This window comes from Ambystoma mexicanum, chromosome 9 (genome assembly GCF_040938575.1).
Source record: "Ambystoma mexicanum isolate Mex_15411 chromosome 9, UKY_AmexF1_1, whole genome shotgun sequence".
Classification (NCBI taxonomy): domain Eukaryota; kingdom Metazoa; phylum Chordata; class Amphibia; order Caudata; family Ambystomatidae; genus Ambystoma; species Ambystoma mexicanum.
Window position 1 is genome coordinate 229,612,898 of NC_090931.1, and position 20,109 is coordinate 229,633,006.

General features: G+C 49.2%; 1 protein-coding gene across 1 annotated transcript in view; it reads right to left on the reverse strand.

Annotated features, from left to right (window-relative positions):
• LOC138487895 (NXPE family member 1-like) overlaps positions 1–12,052 on the reverse strand; it is an 852,485-nt gene extending 840,433 nt beyond the window's left edge. The window contains exon 1 of the mRNA XM_069614518.1: positions 11,913–12,052. The gene's annotated coding sequence lies outside the window, so the exon portion shown is untranslated. The remainder of the gene's footprint in view (positions 1–11,912) is intronic.
• Positions 12,053–20,109: the final 8,057 nt, after the last annotated feature.

The window sequence follows — 20,109 nt, forward strand, 5'->3', positions numbered from 1 at the left end:
CCGGCAGGAGTACACTCGTAGGCCCAAGTCACGGTATACATCCTGACACATTTAAGGGCCACGAAGCTGCGGTTGCCCACTGAGGGGTGACATCACCTTGGCAGGCGGTGGGCTCTGTGTCCAACCACACCACCTTTCTCCCTGCAGGAGGCCGCAAAGACGGGCGATAGACCTCGCACCGCAATTCTAACAAGATCGTTTCTCGGCTCTGCCATGGCTCGACTGAGACGGGATCGACCCAGCGGACACCACCGAAGGCCCTTGGTAAGAACACTGTTATCGAGCTACTGCCCCAGGATCGGGGTGCGACCATGGGCAAAGAAAAGACGAGGAAACCCAACATGCAGAACAGAATTGAACAATATACTGTGCCTTCCTCACAACAGATGGATTCCCAACAGCTACATCCTGACGGGATGGAAACTGAATACGCGCTCTCGCATAAAGACGTCATGGTGGCAATTGCAGACTCCTGCTCATCTATGGAGCAGAAGATAGACCGCATGAGCCTCGACGTCTCCCTCCTTAGACACGACCTTCAAAAGCTGTCGCGCACACTGGAGAGGCAGAACGGATTGTGACGACAGAAGACGGCCTACACAATGTGCAGCAACAGATCCATGGAATCTCGGCTACACTCAAGACGCTGGGGGCCAGGGTGGAGGACAGCGAGGGAAGGTCCAGACGCAATAACGTTCGCATCCTTGGTATCCCCGAGAAAGAGGAAGGGCCCTGCATGGAACTCTTTTTGGAACAATTGTTAACAGACCTGTTTGACTTGCAATCCTTTTCAAAGTTCTTTTCCTTTGAGAGAGCGCACCGAATGCCCGCAGGTAGACCACTGCCCGGCGCTCCCTCACGCACCGTGATCGCGAGGTTCTTAAACTATTGAGACCGGGATGCGCTCTTACAACTTGCAAGATCCAAGGGCACAATTACATTCAATGGATCTAGACTGGCCTTCTTCCCCGACTATACCAGGGAAGTACAGAAAGTGAGACAGTCCTTTGGGAAGCTTAAGAAGCAACTACAGAGATTGGGAGTCAAGTACGGCCTCCTGTTTCCCGCACAATTGAAAATTTATCACAGAGGCACGACGGTCCACTTCGATGATCCCGGAGAGGCATGGCGCTGGGCGGAGCAGCACATTGAAGGAGACTGGTCCACACCGCGAGGTAACAACAACAGAAACAGGAACCCCAGACCATCACCGGAGCAACATCCCAGGCCGGACCGGCCACCACTACCAGACCCACTAGAAGATGGGGGCGATGGGCCACCGTCCTGAACCCGCCGATGGCCTCGCCCACGGGGTACCCACTTTGTGGTCACTGACAAAACGAAGCCATGGGACTACCAAAGGCGATTTCACACTCTTGTAATGCGGTAAGCGAGGGATCGCTGCCCTCCCACTTGGGTGTTTAAGAGGGGGTACAACAACATCACAGCCCCCCCCTGACTTACTAGTTGAAATTTAATAAGGGCAGTTAAAGCTGACAATCTACTCTCTTTGATTATCAGCGATGTTGGGTCGACAGGTACTTCACGTTGGGGTGAAGTATAGGGAGGGTGAGGGAGGAGTTAGTTGGGGAACGTTTTTTGTTATTTCAGGACTGACCCTCCCTGGTAGTTCTCCAGGGATGGTAGAGCCCCTGGCCAGTTTGGACCACACCACACATGGACAGCGCTTCAGACCTCAATCTTTATCTCTCTTGCCCTTGGGGGCAGCCAGCTTATCCCTCTTACACCTCTACTAGATGCCACTTGACCAATCTCACCCATCCATGTCCACGCGCCCCAGCTCTCTCAAGGTTCTCACCTGGAACGTGAATGGGATGGGCTCCACGATCAAAAGACGTCTGTCAAGCAGCTACTTTCCAGATATTCCCCCGACGTGGCTTTGCTCACTGAAACACACCTTGCGGGTGCACACTGTAAATTTTTTCTACGCACCAATTATAAGACCGCCTTCCATGCGGGATAAACCATGGGATCCAGGGGCACCCTCATTCTTATACATAAACGGGTCCCGTTTGTCTTGCATGCACTAGAGCAAGACCCTCTTGGACGCTACGTGATGGCGCTTAGGACACTCCGGGAAGAAACACTGGGACTTGTTTCCATTTATTCTCCACCTGGGCTGGGGCAGGAACTCCTCGATGACCTGACCTCCTTGATGGGCAGGCACCAATCGGACAAGTGTTTCCTGGGAGGCGGTTTCAATGACGTCATGTGCAACACCTTAGATCGCTCGCACCTTAGACAACGCAACCCGAACCTTCGCACAAAGCTGTTTAACTTTGTGTCTGCCCTGGGTCTTGGTGATGTATGGCGGGAACTGCACCCGGCAACCAGAGGCTATTCGTTCCACTCCGGGGCCCATGGCTCCCTTTCCAGGCTTGATTACCTATTTGTTCCACACACAGACCTGTCTAATATGCTCTTGGCAGACTTGCTCCCCCGGGGGGTTTTGGACCACTCGTCTCTCCTGGTGGAAAAGCGACTGCAGGGAACGCCCCCCCCCCCCTAGAACGTGGCGATTGAACACTTACTATTTAGGCAGCTCGGATTTGGTGGACCGCCTTACGGAGGACTCAACTGAATACTTCGAGATTAACGGTTCTGATGAAACCGACACGATGGTGCTGTGGGAGGCCTACAAGGCCGTGCTGCATGGAGAGATAATCTCTTGGACAGCGAACAAAAGAAAGGAGAGGCTCCGGAAGATAGCTGAGGCAGAGGAGGAGGTAACCCACAGAGAGAATGAGCATACCCTAGACCCTACCCCACAGACCCACATGTCCCTTCAACGTGCCAGTGAATGCCTCCGAAACCTTACGTTAGACAATGCCAAAGAGGCCCACTGGGAATCCAGAGCCCGGATATACGAGCTTGGGGATAAAGCCGGTAAGCTGCTGGCTTGGCTTGAGAGGAGGGATGAGGGTCGCGCTCGGTCCGTGAGATCATCACCCCGCAGGGCGAGATCTGTCGTCAGACGCCGAAATAGCAGAAGCCTTCGCCCAATTTTATGCTGAACTATACCATGCCTCGGAGCTACCGCTGGACCGGACCCTCCTTGATGGAGTGGTGCTCCCCACCCTATCGGCGCAACAACGCGAAAAGCTGGACTCTGATCTTTCTGAGGCCGAGCTGGTAGAAGCCCTGGGACAGCTGCAACCGGGGAAGACCCCGGGCCCAAACAGATTCCCCATAGAAATATGGCAGAAACTGGGAGGTAATAACTTAGGTAACCTCCCCTGCATCAGATGCTGCTGGCCGTGCTAGTGCGGGGCTCCCTACCGGATGACCTATGTAAAGCCACCATAGTGGTCATCCCCAAGCCGGATAAACCCCAAGAGCAATGTGCGTCTTATAGGCCGATCTCGCTAATCAACGGCGAAGCCAAGGTCCTGGCCAAGCTCTTGGCTAACCGACTGCAACGGGTAGCGGATACACTTATACATCCAGACCAGTGTGGCTTTATGCCTCATAAATCAACCAGGATGAATCTACGCCGACTCCACCTGGCGTTAGAACGGGCCCCCATCCTTGATACCCCATTAGCACTGCTGGCAATAGATTTTGGGAAGGCATTTGATTCTGTCCGTTGGGATTGCCTTTGGGAAATCATAGCCCGTATGGGATTTGGAGAAAGCTTCCTAGGTTGAGTAAAATTGCTTTATACAAACATCCGGGCAGAAGTTAAAGTGAACGGATGGACCTGCAGAGCCTTTCCCTTAGGTAGAGGCACGCGGCAGGGCTGTCCCCTTTCCCCTCTCCTCTTCGCCCTTGCCACTGAACCATTGGCACTGTGGCTTCGTCAAAGCGGGGCATGGAAAGGATTCAAGTGGCCCGAAGGGCATGAAGACCGCATATCTCTTTATGCAGACGATCTTCTATTATACCTGGCTGACCCAGTTCGGAGCTGCCCCATAGTAACTCAGATACTAATCACTTACGGGGAATTCAGTGGGTTGAAAATGAATTGTAAGAAATCCGTAATGTTCCTGGTGAAGAGGGGGGAGCAGGTTGAGTTACCGAATTGCCCATACCGGCTTGAACGGCAGGGCTTTAAATATTTGGGGATCTGGGTAATACCTGACCTCACTAGATATGCAAGACACAACCTCCAGCCAATCATGGATAGGTTGGTCAACAACGTCCACCACTGGAAACTCCTCCCTCTGACCCTCATGGGGAGAGCCGCACTCTTTAAAATGATGTAATTACCAAGATTCCTCTATGTTTTGCAGAATGCCCCGCTTGCGATCCCTGCCCCTGAATTCAATCGAATAGAAACCCTCCTTAGGGAACTCATCTGGGGGGGGCCGTTCACGCATTACACTAAGTACCTTGCAGAGGTCAGACTGGGAGGGTGGGATAGGCGTACCCCGTCTCCAGACTTACGATTGGGCTTCACAACTCTTGGTGGTCAATGACCTGCTCCACGGGGACCGGGCGCTACCTCACATTAGGGCAGAAGTGGAACCCATGCAGGGTGCGTACCTGCTGCAGGAGCTCTAACAATCTCCGGGTAGGCCTCCCGCTCACAATTAAGGCTCACACTACTACGATTTGGAGGCAGGCACACGTGTTTGTTGGGTGGGAAGATAAAATAACAGCAGCACAACCCCTATGGCACAACAACAATCTGAAGGAAATTGAGAAACTTGAACCATGGCCGCGCTGGGTAAGAGCGGGAATCCTTAGAATTAAAGATATCCTAAAAGATGGGAAACTAACCTCATTTGAAGACATGCAGGGTAGATTCCAATGCCTAACCCAGAGCGATATCACTTCACGCAATTGATCCATGCCCTTCCGAACCCATATACCCCCAGGTGATTCAATCCCTGACTACACTCTGATAGAACGCAATATGCTACCCGAGCATATCCCCAGAAAATGTACATCCACTCTCTATAATGCTATCACCTCCTTCGCAACTCCCGAGCTATTGGGATTAAAGGCCAAATGGGAAAGGGAGGTCGGGGAAATAGACCCTGAGGACTGGATCCAGGTCCTAATGCACCCACGGGAGGCAGCCATCTCCTCCAGACTTAGACTGGTGCAACTTAAAATCCTGCATAGGGTGTACTACCCTCGAGCTCTTTTAGATGGCTGGAAGAGAGTAGAGTAGTGAGTCCGAACTGTCTCCGATGGGGAGAGGAGGAAGGCACCTTCTATCATAGCCTCTGGACATGCCCTCGGATCAGTGACTATTGGACTGCATGCTGTACGGAATTGTCCAGAGCCCTTACTTGTCCCATTGAACTAGATCCGAAGGTCTTAATATTGGGTGTACCGGACATGTCTGAATCTAATAAATGGTAAAAACTGCTATTGAACACTGTGATGGCCCTAGTGAAACGCAACATTGCGCAAAAATGGGGAGTGCCTGACCCTCCGACACTGGAACAATGGATACTCGACATGGACTCATGTGCCATGATGGAGCACCGAGTCTATGGCGCAAGAGGATGCCCGAATAAAGCATCCAAGATATGGTGGAAATGGGAAGAAACTGGGCCTTGACGTCCTGATGCAGTGGTGGCCTCCACATGAACAGAAGGTGGGTGGGACAGGTAGCCCGCGACCCATGGCGATGAGAGATACTATAATACTATGTAAACACGTGATTGAAGATGCTGTACTGGAGTGCTTTTAATTTGTTGTCCCCTCTTTTTTCGTTGTTTTCTTGTTCTTGGCCACCGATTCGATGGCCGCTTTGGTTATGTCACAAAATACAATAAAAATGTTTTATCAAAAAATAAAATCACATTAGACAACACTAGTCTTGCAATATACATGTACAAATAGTTATAGAGTTGCACAGATATTTATAATGTACATATACAAGTAATGTGTAGGGCTGCACGATTCCTGACGTAAACATCTGACCATTGATGCTATAAGAACACAGATAGTTCATGGTCAGTATTCAACCCTGTCTACACTGTCCAGTACCGACAGATTAGTCTGGCCTCTAGTTGTCTCAGAAGTAATTGGCGGTTGCCCCCTCTTTGGGACAACAGGACCTTGGCCATACCCACAAAGCGGATGTCTTTTTTATCATTCATTTGATGTGTGTTTTGCCAATGTATGGCCAAAGAATACTTTGCTTGTTGATTACCAATGGTGTACCATCTTGTATCCTTTGTTAACTGAATTTGATTTGCTAATATGTTGCACCTTTGATTTTGACAATGGGGTGGAAACCCCTGATATGCCTTTTGGTTGTTGTTCATTTTCTCACTAACTTTAATTTGTACATGATGTACATGTTTCATATCACTATTGATTTTGACTGTTGGAATACACTGTACATATAATGCCCAGCCTTAAGAAAGAGCAGTGCTCGAAACACGTGTCGGCTGGTTCAGGAGTTGCTTCGCCTTTCCAAATACCTTTATTAAAACACAATATTGAGCGCTAATTGGCGAAGTGTGGTTGTCTCTCTGTAATTGAATTGTTTAACTTTGTGGAACTGAAAGCAGAGGCTCCATATTTGACGCAACCGCCCGCAGTCAGTGCCCGCTAATTTTATGTGCACTTAATCACAGTTACAAGCGCTGGGATTCCAGTTCTTTTCTGCTCCTAGTCGGTTTCTTCATTCAAGACAAAACAAGCAAGCATAAAATAAAATGTCTTTTTAAAGCTTCATTTATTTCCACAATGCGCGTTAGTGTTTTTATGTGAATATTCATATTTGCTTAACACCATCCATGGGGCTAAAATATCCATTCCACTTGGGAGAAGGAGTTCAGTCCTGGTTTCAACTTTTCATTCTGGGGTTTGTAGTCCTAGATTTCCCCTTTATAGCACCTGAGAGGAATTATACCATCCGCAGGGTGGGTGTGCGCTCGCCTAGGCTTGTGTGACATTTTTAATTAAATGGAATGATGGTAGACCAACCTCAGGAAAATTTGTGGGGCTAATGCACACACATTTTCCTATGCTCACACCACAACAGAAGAATAATCCTGTGTACTTCAGGCTGGGCAGGGACTACAGACACTGTCCACCCACTGTCATATTTAGTTATAATGTGACTGCCGAGAAGTGCACAATGTCATCTCCAGGAAAGGGGGGGGGACCAACCTCCCCTCTGCCATGGTCAGCCTCATTAACTGACAAAGGCTCCATGGATCAGCCCTGCTCTTTTGTTAGGCCCTGCAGTTGGTGACAGCGATGATCATACCAACAGGGGGTACAGGGTCTGACTGCAGAAGATAAAGGAGGCAGAAAGCCTAACAACCTTTCATATGCAACTGTGTCAATCTGAAACCAGCTCCCGCCTCTCAGTATTGATGGCATTGAACTGCCATGTCTGGGTCTGTTGTTTACAGTAGGCCACCCCACTAGGGGACCCCATTCATAAGGTACGAGGATGTGATTTGAAGAAGCCAGAGAGTCTGGTCTTGACACAGTGTCAAGGGAGACCAGCTGCTTTAACAAGGACCACACTGGGAAGACCATTAACCAGAAACTCTTTGAACACAACAGGCAGGAAGGTGGGTGGGGCTTAGAAGCACAAGAGAGTGATCCCAGAGCTCTCTGTTGAGAGAAGGTTTCCGCCATATTAGTTCTGGGGCACACCTTGTTCCTGTCTTCACCTCTTTACGTTTCCTGTTGCAAAGCACTCTGGTTATGACCTCATGCATGCACAAAATTGTTGGTAGGGTCCCCAGATTTGGGTAATTAAGGTAGGCTTACTTAGCTTTAAGAGGGTCGAGCCCCTCTTTTGGCAGATCTGAAGACTTCACAAGAAGAAAGAAGAACTCAACCTTGGGCACCTGGCTTAAGATACAGTCTGCCTTACATCTCCTGACAGTGAAAGAAGGCCAGGATATCCAAAGAGGGAAACAAGATCCCTCCCCTTAGCTTCTCCCAGGGAACAGAGGGAGAAACAAAACTCAGATGACCTACAGCCACTCCAGGACAGCTACCCAGCCAACACACAGGGTGCCCTGCTAGGCTCTGCAACAAGCTTTCTGGATAGGTAGTGCCAGAAGGTCTCGGACCCTACAGCCAAGGACAAGGCAGCCGCCAGCAACACACTCCACAGCCGCGTGCTGTCTGCCTTAAAGGACAACATGAGCCCATTGAAGAAGATGTCAGAAGTGCATCGACAAACATCTACCACCATCCTCCTTAAAGGACATTTTCGAGCCAGTCGAGTTCCTCGTTCCGCAACCGACTGCAATGCTGACCGTTAGCAAACCAAAATCGCTTAAAGACATGCAAGACGTCTGGACCAGTGCTTCAGAACTGCTGCATTATGAGGACATTTCCTGACCCCGAGCCGGCGCGTAGGCCAGCCTGCAGCCATTTGCTAGCTCCGTTTGCCGAACCATCTTGCCGCCTGATACTCGCAGCGGACACCCATCTAAAACTCTGACACAGAAGCCTGCAAGGTGCCCCGAAGCTGACTCGACTCTGTCGAGCATCAGGAACACCTACAGCACAAGGTACATTGTGGTTCTGCCCCCCTGGTCCTTTCCAAAAGGCCCCTATATACATTTTAAGACCCTTTTCCACCTTTATACTAAAGCCAGGAAACCTTAAACCATGGTGGTTATTAACCACACCGACTACCCTCTTGTCAGTATCCAGAGTGCATCTCTTTCCCTTCTAAGAAACTGCCCGTCCTAGCCATTCCTTTACAGGGTGGGTTGTATTTCGTAGTGCTGTTAGATTGACTGTTGTGATTGAGTCGATATATGTTATACAACCTTGAATGGAAAGTCCCTTTTATAATCGGGTAATCACTGTACTTTCAATGTGTTGCAACTAACCAATGATCCAGGAACTTTCGGAGATAAGCCTGCCGTTCCGTCCACCTCATCAAAATTGGAAAAGGAGGTTTAGAATGTGCTTGTTATTCTAATCTGTTTGGATTCCTCTTGGTTTATTAGAGGTTTGGGGCTGACGGATGGTTTAGAAACCGATATTCATCCCTGAACCTGGACCACTATTACCCCGGAAGTTGATTTGTCACAGCACCACTACTACGAGTCTCACAATGCAAAATTAAAACCAGGAATGGGCTTTTGCCTTCCAATTGAAAAGGAAAATGCTCAGTATGATGCATAACAAAAATCTGGACTAGTCTGTCAAACAAATACTTTTGGCCAGTGGTTGAAGTGGGCGGGAGCAGTGCTCCTCTCATTTTTTTAATTAAATTTGACTCTTCCTATACTTTTATTTTGAAAAGGAACTGTTCCGGAACAGTTTCGTTTTTAAAATAAAAGTGTAAAAAATTGAAACGTGCACTTTCAGTGCACTGCAATGAACGTCCCCTTAAACAGCAGGTGCATGTGTTTGGGGGTTTGTATTGTCTGTGGGAAACGGCGTGGCGATCGGGTTTGTGGGGAGCAGGGAAAATAGTTCCACTACTTCTTTTCGTACACTTCAACCACTGCTTTTGGCAGGTGTACAGATCACACAATTTATTTTACAGTGTGTGTAAATGCTGAAAATATAGTGATGAGATTTTTCAGGTTTGCATTATTTTGTATTTATTTTCCATTCATGGCATGGATAATAAAGCTAGGAATCTGTACTCTTTTGGCTTAACATACTTCTGGAAGGATCCATATATTGTCAGATTGCTCTACATTGTAATTTATGTTCTTTGAAAGTAATTGCTAAAAAAATGTAGTTCGTGAGAATTGTACAAACTAGAGATTGGAAGGTACGCGGTCAAGTGTCTAAATTACTCAGTGGGTTTAAATCCTGGCTAGAGTTGTTTGCAAATAGCGTGATCCTGGCCAAATAATGTTATCCCACTGTCCCTTCTGTGCGAAAATTGAAAGTGGTAAGAAAAAAAAAAAAGACTCCATACCAAGGGGCATATTTAGAGAACGCTTTTCCAATCTCCCCGAGTGGTAATGTGTAAGCTAATTCACAACCCACTCCAGGGGATGTTCACGTTTTTGAAGTGACCGGGTGGGGCCACCAAGCAAAATTAACATTCCCACCACCACGATACATTCCAATTGTCAAAAACAAATGCATGTTCTCCAGCATCTGCTTTTGATGACGGCGGCTATTGATTGTATTCTTAAGGCATTCACAAGGTTTAAGCAACTGGCAATAGCTGGGCAGATTCTGTAAGAACACATGTAAATGCCTGCCACCATATATGGCAGGAGACATTTACATTTGCAATAAAGAGTGGAAACAATGCACAGAAACTTGGGTCTTCCCAAATTTCCAGGCATTGTTTGCAAACAATCAATATTGAAGTGAGTATTGCCCACAGGAAAATGCCATCTTCCCACCAAAGCCTAGACGTGTTATGTTGACCTCAGTACAAATCTGCCGAGCAACTCATTAAGATGATCAGGTTTAAAGGTAAGGCATACCCCTGTCTGTTCATTATTTCACGGATGGCCTGGGACCATCAGAATAGTTTACATGTGGTTTGTGAGAGTTTATAGTTGGCTTTTTTGTTTGGGCACCCTTGTTTGCCCAAAGATCATAGTTATAAGTTTAGTATTAGTGGTCTTTAACCTTCCTTACTCTCAAAGAAGATCAACTTGGGTACCTCACAAGAACAGTGCCTACGCAGGGCAACATCAGTCTGTGATCAATGGACGTCTTTGAGAGATTGCTGTATTGGGCTGAGAGACTCAAATTTCAAGTGAATGACTTAAGAGTATGCCATTATACTGGCCTTTTGTTTGCAATCTCTTACTTAGGTTTCACCGTGACATTCTCCCAAGACCCAAGATAGGGAAAAACGACTTAGACGCACGGAAAGTGTGACAAATAAAGGTTATGCAAATGGAGGGGGAGAAACAGGGTAAGATTATTAGAAATGGCTCAGGAAGACCCGGCAGAGGAGTTTTCGGACTTTTCCGAAACCGAGCCCTAGCCCACCTAAAGCCTCGGTTGGTGAAATGCTTGCACCCCCCATCCCCGAACCCTCCCACACCCCAAGTTGGAATAGACCGTTAAAAAGAAAACGATTTTTCCTAAACTGAAAACCACTAATTCGTTTCTGTAAATTACTACATATTTATTTTTGTGGGAATTATGCTTGTATTCACGGTATCCCAACACCCAAGGTTATGTATGGGTTGGGGCAAACAGCTCTTGCCTACGACACCTGCCCCCACTTTTGGCAAAGCCCAGCACTAATCCTACGCCCCCTTCTTAGAGCCTTCACCGCTCGATTTCTCACCCCACTTAAAAGTACTGATCTGTGGACTCCTGTGCAATACCACCGACGTTTCCCTCTACGTGAGCGAAACTCGGACTAGCGCCCTCTGCTGTGCGAGATCTTGTGCCGACAATCAAAGTCGCCCTCCATTGCAGTGACTCTCTCTCCCACTACTGGAAAATGATTTGCCATTAAAATGACGATCTACAGAGTTCACCGAGAAGGTTCCGGAGTCTCTTTGAATTATGACGTGCGTCTGGTCAGGCCATTCCTCTAAATAGACCTAAAATGCATATATGTGGTCAGCAACGAATCGCCTTCAGTCAGCCCACACCTTACAAATACCGCAATACGTTTACTATGGGAATAATACGGCTTACTTCCTTTCTCTCGTACATGTTCTATTGGCATTCAAAGTTTGTGCCGACCATATTTTTTTAGAGTATTATAAAAGGCACATACGATGGTAAATCCGCACCTATCGATGCTTTACTAAACGTTCCATCGCGCTGGCTGAAATTCTATTAAAGCTTGTCCTTATGCTAACAAGTACCTGAAACTTGCGCTGCGTTTAAGGTCTCCGGTAAATTATTCTCATAACCATCACTTACAAAATAAAGCCTACATTAATCACAGGAAAATATCAATGTGTTTACAATACTTTTCCGGCTGGTATATTGAAAAATACTAAATCGCGCACACATTAAACGTTACAAGTATTAATAAATCCGATGCCACTTACCGTGCTTTCTCTGCTGACCCTAGCCTGCAGAGGCTGCGAGCTGTGTGAGCGGAATTGCTGATTGTCACGTTTAGCAACAGGTGTGGTGCCACTTCCGCAAGGTAGAGCAGGATCGTGGAAAGCCACAGACGCCTAAAGGGAAAGGGGCGGTGGTGTCGGGAGCTCCCAGGAGAGGAATCTGTCCCCTCACTTCAACGCTTGACATTAGCTTACAAAAGCTGTTCCCCATCCGTTATTGGGCAGTACTTTCAAAGTACGCGAAAGTAAAGGTAATTTCATGCCATGTTTACGGTGCGTACGTTCCCTGTTCCTATATTGTTACTGTCTACGGCTTCTGCTCGCGTGTGTTACAGGGTCGTGAGAGGGCTTTTATATAAACGTAAACATGTTTTTATTGTACAGACTTGCACATAACAGCAGTCCTCAACTAGAGCGGATATTTCGCCGATCATTTCCAGTTGGGTATTGGTGGGAAACAAGGCACATAACCACAACATCATTCTCACCCAAACGTTGCGCAGACTTGGGGCTGGCCTGGGATCCAATACTAAATGGTAGAGCATGGGGAGAGCAGGTTTCCCACACCCATCTTCACGTTACTTTTACAAAACAGTCCTGATACTTTTCCCTCCAAATGCAGCGCGCGTGATTACATATGGTCTCATTCGCATCCGTCGCGCCCCCCATCCCCGTCACTCCAATCAAAGTTTGTAATAACATTAATGGCAGACTGGCAGGTGGTATTTTAACACACACATAAAATACGTGCAGGATCATTACAAATGCAGGACACATCTATTAGAGCTCTGGCCAGGCTCTGCGAGGCAAAGCACATGCAAACTTCCGAATTTGCATATAGATTGCACCAACAGAAGTGGCTTCACAGAAAACGACATTGCAAGGAGCATCATCCGTCTTTGATACTCGAGGCACCATGAACTGGCTTTAGAATACGTTGCTATAATTAAGCAAAGTGGCAAATAAGGTTCTCGTGCAAAATACCTAAATTGCACTGTTATTATGTATGGAGCAACTCTATAGTCATTAGGTTTTTTAAATTGTTACTATAGCATGATATATTAACATAAGCTATTAAGTGAATCATAGAGCTGCAGATAAGAGACAGTGGCCCTCATTACGACCCTGGCGGAAAGTGACTGACCGGACCGCCACAGCGTAAATAGCGTTTCCGCCATTGCAAGAAGGAGCAAAGTGCGGCCCATTCCGACCCATCGGGCACGAGCACCACGGCATGGCGGAAGTGCAAAGTCCGCGATGGCGGAAATGACCCCAAAACGGCCCACACCGCCGCCGTACGGCGCCCTAGGTGCAATACCGCCACCCATCACAGCGGACACCGCAGTGTGCGCCTACCGTAAAGTACGGTGACCGGAAATATACGGAAACGGAAGTTAAAACACGGGCCCGGAACGGGAAACAACCCGCCGTACACCTATAAAACCACTAAAACCACACAACCACTAAAATCACCACCCTGAGACACAACCCAACCCGTCATCCACCCTAGCGAAACCAAGAAAAATGGGAAAAGTAGCGAAGAAAGCGTGCGACCGCAAGCGGCAGGTCCACTTCTCCCGTGAGGAACTCACCGTGCTAACAGAGACCCTCCAGGAGAATGCTGCCGTCGTCTTCTCCACGCAAATGACCAGGACGGCACTCGCAAACAAGAAGGCCATATGGGCTCTGGTGGCACAGCGGGTAAGTGCGGTGGGGACCGCACCCCGCACCCCACAGCAATGCCGTAAGCGATGGGACGACCTGCGGATACGCGTCCGCAGCATACTCTCTGCCAACCGCAACATTGCCACAGCCACCGGGGGAGGGTCGGAATCACCAATCAAGCTGACCCCCGGGGAAGAAATCTGTGCCTCCACCATCGGAATGGAGAGCATAGAGGGAGTCGGAGGGATGGAGAAAGGAGTGCAGACATCCGAAGATTCAGGTAGGTGGGCCTAATGAAACAATGCCAAAACCACAAAGTCCATCCATGTGAAGCACCATGTGTCCCCATAGTGCAACAGAAACACATGTCCAGGAGAACGTCCACACACATTGGCCTGATGCCACAGAAGGCACTGCCTCCGGTGGCAGCAGCACCATAGGTGACACCCCATTGATGGCAGCATGCTCCGACACAGAAGACGGGGATGTCGAAGTCAGATCCATCCATGACCTGTCCCAATCCCCCTGTCTGTTCCATCCCGTACTACATGAGGATACCACGCAGGGGCACCCACAAGACGACGACTGGCCATCCCCCACAAGCCCTGTGGCAGGGCAACATGAGGACAACAGCCCCTCTGTGACACCCCCGCAAATGGCCATGGCCCAGCAGAGGCAACAGTCCCTCGACCAGTTAATCGTGCAACAGCAGCAACTGGCCACGCTCCTCAAGGACCATGCCGATGAATGTGGGGGCACTAAGGCAGACATAGAAACATCAACTGAGACACTTAGGGCACAAATGGAGAGAGGCACAGAGACACTAAGGGCACAAATGGAGAGTAGCACCGAGAGCCTGAGAGTCCAAATGGAGAGAAGCACCGAGAGCCTGAGGGGGGAAATGCATGCGACGTCCAAAGACGTATGTGCCGAACTTGCCGCAGTGTGCCGTGTGCTCACTGAGCTCTCGCAAACCCTTAGGGACATGCATGGACGTGAGCAGGCAGAGACATCATCCGTTGCAAGTTCCGTCCAGGGCAGCCCCCAACGTAGATCTGGGAGGAACCTGCGCTCCACAGGCAGGGGTGCCCCTGATACCCGCAGAGGGGGCTTGCAATAGCGACTGCCCACGGACGATGAGCATCTTTGGACACTGGTGTTCGGGGGGGAGGTGGGAGGGTGGAGGGGGTGTGTTGGGCTCACTTGGGTGGCGGGTCGATAGGGTGTACAACATGATATCACATATGCCATAAAAAGTGCACGATCAACCAATGAGATGTGTGGACATTGATCTTTGTGTACTAGGCCATCATAGGCGTACAGTCCATATTGTGCATGTCCCAGACACACACAGTGCCACGAGTCCCGTGTCCATGTATCAGCCACCAGGCGTGAGTGCTAGAAGCATACATCAATGAGATGCTGACGAATGTCACGGGCCTCCGGTGCCTCGCAGACTCCCTGAGGTGCTGCCACATCCCCACCCTCATCATGACCATCTTCAGGTGCTTGCAGTTCTGCGTCAGGGGGCATGGGCACATTTCTACGTACGCACATGTTGTGGAGCATGACACATGCCATCACCATCTTTGCAACCTTCTCATGGCGGTACAGGAGTGCCCCGCCAGACCTGCTGAGGCAGCGGAAACGACCCTTCAGTAGGCCGAATGCCTGTTCAATGACTACACGGGTACGTGAGTGGGCATGGTTGTAGTCCTCCTCATGCTGGTCCCGTGGGTTCCGGACTGGTGTGAGGAGCCATCTCTTCAGTGGATATCCAGCATCACCTGTATGTGGACGATAAACGTATGATGTGGAATGCCATTGCTACGTACGCACACCCCCCCCCGCCCCCTTCCTGCCAGGTCATTGCCGAATCACATACCCCACATCATCATGCATGAAATGAGACTCACCGAGTAGCCAGGATCTGTTCCCTGCGTGTCGCTCCATGTAGCGTGGTATTGTTGAGTTCCTCAAGACCATAGAATCATGGGTTGATCCAGGGAATCTGGCACAACAATGTGTAATGATCCTGTTGGAGTCACACACCATTTGTACATTCAGGGAATGAAATTGTTTTCGGTTGCGGTACTGGGCCTCCATGGCATGTGGGACGACCAATTCCACATGGGTGCAGTCGATGGCACCAATGCAACCCGGTATGCCGCCAAGTGCATGGAATCCCACTTTTGTGTTGGTAATTTCCTGCTCCGAGCGTGGTAGAGAGATGTAGTCGTCTGCGTGCTGCAGGAGGGCATCGAGCACTTGCAATAGTGTCCGTGAGAACAGTGGCTGTGATATGCCATGCAACTGTCCGACTGTGTGCTGGTAGGTGCCTGTGGCCAGGAAGTGGAGTACAGACACCACCTTCAGTAGGGGTGGGATGGCGGTTGGGCTATCTATCATGCTGACAAGGTCAGCCTGTGTCATGTCCACAATGGCGGTTATGGTGTCCCGGTCCAGACGGTAGAGGGTGTGGATCTGCTCATCAGTGAGGTTGAACGGATGTGCTCGGAGGCGTGGGATTGCGGGCTGCCTGCGTGGTGGTAGTGGCTGTGCTGGCGGCCCTTGCTGGCCCTGCCTTGGCCTCCTCCTCCTCCTGCGTCTCCTCCGTGCGGCCGGTTGTAGTTGGTGTTCGTCTTCTTCTTGGAGTTGGAGTACTTGCAGTGCTATCAGGTCCCCCAGGGCCAACATCGCGAGTCCTGCCGGTAGCATTTCGGTGTGGTTGTGGGAGGAGACTGGCTGTGCAATTTATGTTTCCAGGCTGAATGGCCTCCATCTGTGGTGATTCATTCCACCTGTGCAAACTGCTCTCCCCTTTGGCCGAGCACGTCCCGCGCACAACGCTGCAATTCGTGGAATGGCATCTTGCTATTGCAATCTTGTATTTGTACCCGATGGCCGTGTAACATTGGTTGATATGTTCATTCTGTTGTGGTCCCATTGTTTCACATACTATCTGTGCAGTCGCGAACAGAGTTGTGAAGGGTCAGTGGAACGTAGTACTCGAGTAACGGTGGGCCCTCATTCATCACTGTACCGAGTTGCAACGACGGGCGGGGCGTCCCATTCGTGGGTGAAGGCAGTTGCCATTTTCACACACAGCCGCACTCGATGGATTAATTAGTGTTTTCAAACGGCCACAGATGCCTCTTCGACGTGATGTTGCAAATGAGGAATTCGAAGGGCGGCGCTTTCGGTATTCAGCTAGCGGCGAGGAGATGCCCACAGGTCTGACTGCAAATATAACGTTCTATTGTTCAATGTCCTTGGGACAGGGGCCATGGCGAGAATGCTATGATTGATATGAATAGTATGGGATGCGCAATTGCGTAGTGGACGATAAGGCAGGACGTTCCCAAATACATGTTACTTCACTAGACTGGAATTACGTGCTGGGGCACTGTGGATTTTGCAGGCTGCATAACGCACAGACTCAATGGATATTTCTAATGTTATGTGAGTAAATATTCAGGCGTTTTCATTACGGGATGAGGGAATGATGAATGGATGCATGGGCAGGTGATTTGATACAGTGTTTGCCATGTACAGGGCTTCTTGGGATCTGTCCGCCCCCCCTGCGCTATGTGATGCAGGGCTGCCATAGTGGGACCATCGTCTATCTGGCCTTGTTGAGCCCTCCCTGTCTCGACGCGCCTTCAGACACTTGTGTCCATGCACGTTACCAATCCCATCTGAAGGATTCTGTTTTCACAGGCGCATGCACAGGTACACTCGTTTGTGATGGTGTTTTCACCTCGATATAGATAGTTATGATTCGCAAGTGGTTTTGGGGTGGTGATGATCCTTTGGAGTGGGCTTGCATGCATATGGCTGTGGATCTAGTGTGATCATTGAAGTGAGTTGTTCGAATGTAGTTCTGATGGCCATTCTATTCTGTTTCTTTTCTTTTGGTTGACAGGTATCTCCTCCCCTTTTGCCACTGCCATCTGTATGCCACTCCTGCAGATGGATTTTACTCCCGACACCTGCTGCTTCGTGTTAATCAGTGGAGCAGCATTACGATCTTATGGGACGATCGCCAATGGGCCACATGCCCTTACGCAGTACTGGTGGCTCGGAGCAACATTTCGGCCTTTCAGCTGGACTAGTGCCTCCCCATTGGGACGGCCCTGCGGTTCTGTGCGCTTCCATGTTGCCTTTTCGTACGTGTATGTGGCTCTGTGTACCATGAGGGAACAGGGCGTCACACGAGTAGTGGCTGGTCATTTCTTGCGGATGCAGCCCACAATGGTGAAATGTGTTTTGGAGTTCATGGCCTGATGGCTGTATGGGCTTGGTGATATTGATGTGCATTAAAATTCTATTCTGATATGGGCCGTGTAGCGTTCTTCTTTGCAAGTGATGTGGCATATTCCTATTTGGGGAGCGATGTATTGTGAGGGGATCTGCATTGGGTTCCAGCTTCGGAGTTTTGTTGCGTGGTCCTGTACTGGGCGCGTTTGCCTACGAAGCCCGTGAGGTCAGGGATGGGGGCTGCCAATATGACAGTTTGAATGTTGTCATGCTCAGGGGCGGGGGATTGGGTTTTGTGTGACAGATGCCGGTCAGCCAGGTGGACGGGTGGAATGTTGTGATTTTCGGAATATTGCTGGTCACAGGTGCCTGTGTTTGCGTGCGTTTCTTGGTGGGGGACTGTGGTCATGTCCATTGGGATGGCTTCTGTATTCGTGCCATCTGTGCCCTGCAGCTCCCATTGGCCCCTCTTGAGGTTCATTTGTTCGTTGGCATGCATGGGTGACTTGTGCATTTCACTGGTTGCATTGTGGCTTCGTTGCACCTACGGGGAGTTGTACTTTGTGGGCAGGGAGCGGTGTACGGGCAGTCAGTGGGGCCGTTTACGGTTGATTCGCGATGCCGTACTTCTCACCATGGCGGAATGGTGCATTCCGCCATGCTTGATGGCGTTAGGTACATGTCCGCTGGGGTCGGAATTGGCGTACCGTTGCGCCATGGTGGTGTTTACGGTTTGGCATGGCGCGCGCGCGCGTGCTTGGTGCAGTTAGCGTTGGCGTTCACTACGGTGTCGCTAATGGCATCGTACTTTGCGGTGACGGGTCATAGTCGCACCGAGCGCTATTCGATGGCGGTATTGCATTTCCGCCATCGTTTTCCGAATTCCGCCAGGGTCGTAATGAGGGCCAGTGTGATTAAATAATTTGCCCAGGATCACACACTTTGGTTAAATGGTTTAGTTGATATAGATATTTATCAAGGTTTTTCTTTACATTTCATGTGCCTAAATAATACTTTATTTATAGCAATACCTTGGAAGTAAACCACATTACATAATAAAGTAGCCTTGCATATGGCTTTAGTTGTATGATCCCCATCCTGCATGCAAAGGACAATAGCATCATGCAGTTTAATGTGAGCCTAACAAATACCCCTTGGGTTTTAAAGCCATAGTCCTTATTTCATAAAGCATGCAGCATTTCTCAAGGGGCAAAAGTCCCTGCTAATAGTCACCTGTCCCTCCCATAAATGTATAATGGCTCCCATTGTAATGCTCTGTGCCAGGACAATGAGGGTGCTGAGCAGGAACACTGTTCCTGCTCGGCACCTGCATTGTCCTGCCAGCAGAACACGTTTCTCATTCGACACGCTCATTGAGATGCCAAACGGGAGAGGTATCCCACAGCCAAATGTCCCAGCCTGGCTCTTAAAAGAGCCACTGGGGGGGCAAGTTGCTCCCAGCCCGCCCACTCGGTAGGCCACTGGTGTCTGCTCTCGGCAGTGTCGCCCGCTCCTTCAATTCGCCCTGCCCAGCAGCAATCCAGTATTAAACAACTACATAGCAACCATGAAGTCTTGCTGCTCAACTAGTGTGTAGAGCCTGTGGGTCTAATAGAGAGAGAACAATATATGCTATTCTGAAGGGACTACAAAGGGCAACGAAAGAGCCGTTTTTATGGAGTTGTGGGGTGGGATCACAAACTGTACAGGTAACTGTGCTATCTAGTATGTTTTCTAGATAATAATATGAAGAACTAGCAAAAAGTACCCGTTATCCACACAGGTTGTGTATGCAGACACTGATTTTAGTAAATCAATTTTTTTTGTTTTGAAGCACTCGCAAAAACAACCTGTAAATTAACTTTTAGGATGGAACAGATCATGTCATGTTATGGGGAAGCACATGTTCTATACCCCGGACCAGGCATGGAGGAGAGGCGAGAGTTGGCGTGCTGCAGCATACTGGTACCTACTGTGCGCTCTCCACACCTGTCGCGTCACCCTGGCGCAGTGTTCTGTGTTGCGGTGCAAATATCTCAGAAAGCATCCACCCTAGGGCCTTCAAATGGTTACATGTGATGTTACCAAATCTTCTTTTACTGAAAAACTGTAATACTGAACAATTGTTACCAAAACCTTTTTTTGGTTTTTGTTGTTTATGGGGGGTCCCCCACAAGCCCTTTATGTTTCCCTGTTTCTATCCCCTCCCCATTCTCCTTTCTACCCATTTTACCCACTTATACCACTACCCATC